Raw genomic sequence first — 2,740 nt, 5'->3', positions numbered from 1 at the left:
GTCGCTTACGGCCATACTACCCTGAGAACGCCCGATCTCGTCCGATCTCGGAAGCTAAGCAGGGTCGGGCCTGGTTAGTACTTGGATGGCAGACCGCCTGGGAATACCAGGTGCTGTAAGCTTTTGCACCGCAAAAAAAAAAAAATTTAAAAAACTCTAACAAATGTAAGCAAGTATGCGAGCTGCTTTTTTATAAATTACCACATATTCGCCTGACAGGCTGAGAGCACAAAATGCCAACATTCAGCGTCCCCTGCCTTTGGGTGTTGCTACAGTCTCGCCGTGGACGACTCGCAAATGCGTGTGGCAATTTGCAAATGCGTGTCTGGAGACTTGAGTGTGGCTCCGGAGCTCCACATTAAGACCAAAAGGGGACTCTCGTAGTCTACAGGTGTAGCAGGCAGATGACCCGATGCAGTCCGGTTGGGTTGGTGCAGTCAGTGTTTACTAAATAAAAAGTTAATGAATCAATTTTAAAAAATGGTGTTTACTGAATGCAATAAAGGGTAGTATAGTTAATGTGGATATTAGCAGGTGTGGAGAAGCTTCATTCATTTTTTTTAGCTTCACTGGTTATATCATTGGTTCTTATTTTATTAGTTCCACTTTATTCTTCCATTTATTCCAATTTAATTTAAATAATGTCAAATAAATGGTACATGACCATGGGTGGATAGCAGTGAACGCCCCCCCATGTTCTTGGTGTATATATTGGTGGTACGGGGCTGGTATAATATTAGTGCCCCCATGTGGTCCGATCGTGTAGCTACGGAGCCACACACAAGTCTCCTGACACGCATTTGCAAATCAGCACACGCATTTGCGAGTCGTCCGCGGCAGGACTGTAGCAAACGTCACCTCTAAGAACACAGCCAATCAAAAGGTCCCGTTTTTACAGGTCGCCCATCTATACGGATTTTTGTCCGCATTTAACCATGTGTATGTGCCAACAAATCATTGTACACATTTGCTGATATTTGTCATATATCTGCGACTTCAATCATGCATTGTAGATTGTTGTTACACATTTGTGACTGTGGTTATAGTTTCAGATTCTTGTTACGTATTTTGGATTGAAGTATTTGCTACAATAAAGACCACATCTATAAAATGCAAAATTTTGAAAGGAATTGTCGCTTACGGCCATACTACCCTTAGAACGCCCGATCTCGTCCGATCTCGGAAGCTAAGCAGGGTCGGGCCTGGTTAGTACTTGGATGGGAGACCGCCTGGGAATACCAGGTGATGTAAGCTTTTGCACAGCAAAAAAAAAAAAATTAAAAAAACTCGAACAAATGTAAGCAAGTATGCGAGCTGCTTTTTTTATAAATTTCCACATATTCGCCTGACAGGCTGAGAGCACAAAATGCCAACATTCAGCGTCCCCTGCCTTTGGGTGTTGCTACAGTCTCGCCGTGGACGACTCGCAAATGCGTGTGGCAATTTGCAAATGCGTGTCTGGAGACTTGAGTGTGGATCCGGAGCTCCACATTAAGACCAAAAGGGGACTCTCGTAGTCTACAGGTGTAGCAGGCAGATGACCCGATGCAGTCCGGTTGGGTTGGTGCAGTCAGTGTTTACAAAATAACAAGTTAATGAATCAATTTTAAAAAATGGTGTTTACTGAATGCAATAAAGGGAAGTATAGTTAATGTGGCAATTAGCAGGTGTGGAGAAGCTTCATTCATTTTTTTTTAGCTTCACTGGTTATATCATTGGTTCTTATTTTATTAGTTCCACTTTATTCTTCCATTTATTCCAATTTAATTTAAATAATGTCAAATAAATGGTACATGACCATGGGTGGATAGCAGTGAACGCCCCCCCATGTTCTTAGTGTATATATTGGTGGTACGGGGCTGGTATAATATTAGTGCCCCCATGTGGTCTGATCGTGTAGCTGCGGAGCCACACACAAGTCTCCTGACACGCATTTGCAAATCAGCACACGCATTTGCGAGTCGTCCGCGGCAGGACTGTAGCAAACGTCACCTCTAAGAACACAGCCAATCAAAAGGTCCCGTTTTTACAGGTCGCCCATCTATACGGATTTTTGTCCGCATTTATGTGCCAACAAATCATTGTACACATTTGCTGATATTTGTCATATATCTGTGACTTCAATCATGCATTGTAGATTGTTGTTACACATTTGTGACTGTGGTTATAGTTTCAGATTCTTGTTACGTATTTTTGGATTGAAGTATTTGCCACAATAAAGACCACATGTATAAAATGCAAAATTTTGAAAGGAATTGTCGCTTACGGCCATACTACCCTGAGCACGCCCGATCTCGTCCGATCTCGGAAGCTAAGCAGGGTCGGGCCTGGTTAGTACTTGGATGGGAGACCGCCTGGGAATACCAGGTGCTGTAAGCATTTGCACCGCAAAAAAAAATAAATTAAAAAAACTCTAACAAATGTAAGCAAGTAAGCGAGCTGCTTTTTGATAAATTTCCACATATTCGCCTGACAGGCTGAGAGCACAAAATGCCAACATTCAGCGTCCCCTGCCTTTGGGTGTTGCTACAGTCTCGCCGTGGACGACTCGCAAATGCGTGTGGCAATTTGCAAATGCGTGTCTGGAGACTTGAGTGTGGCTCCGGAGCTCCACATTAAGACCAAAAGGGGACTCTCGTAGTCGACAGGTGTAGCAGGCAGATGACCCGATGCAGTCCGGTTGGGTTGGTGCAGTCAGTGTTTACTAAATAAAAAGTTAATGAATCAATTTAAAAAAATG

At 43.3% G+C, this 2,740-nt stretch overlaps 3 non-coding genes across 3 annotated transcripts; all 3 read left to right on the top strand.

Annotated features, from left to right (window-relative positions):
* Positions 1-3: 3 nt before the first annotated feature.
* LOC148331688 (5S ribosomal RNA) lies at positions 4-122 on the top strand. Its single transcript, XR_015844852.1, has one exon. It is a non-coding gene; the product is annotated as a 5S ribosomal RNA (ribosomal RNA).
* Positions 123-1,135: 1,013 nt separating this feature from the next.
* On the top strand, positions 1,136-1,254 carry LOC148331687 (5S ribosomal RNA). Its single transcript, XR_015844913.1, has one exon. It is a non-coding gene; the product is annotated as a 5S ribosomal RNA (ribosomal RNA).
* A 1,006-nt stretch (positions 1,255-2,260) lies between these two features.
* Positions 2,261-2,379, top strand: LOC148331686 (5S ribosomal RNA). The gene has a single exon (XR_015844845.1). It is a non-coding gene; the product is annotated as a 5S ribosomal RNA (ribosomal RNA).
* Positions 2,380-2,740: the final 361 nt, after the last annotated feature.

This window comes from Idiotropiscis lumnitzeri, chromosome 8, assembly GCF_059441095.1.
Source record: "Idiotropiscis lumnitzeri isolate Australia: NSW breed Sydney's pygmy pipehorse chromosome 8, RoL_Ilum_1.0, whole genome shotgun sequence".
Taxonomy (NCBI): domain Eukaryota; kingdom Metazoa; phylum Chordata; class Actinopteri; order Syngnathiformes; family Syngnathidae; genus Idiotropiscis; species Idiotropiscis lumnitzeri.
Note: the sequence above shows the minus strand (reverse complement) of the source record. Positions and strands in the feature narration are given on the sequence as shown.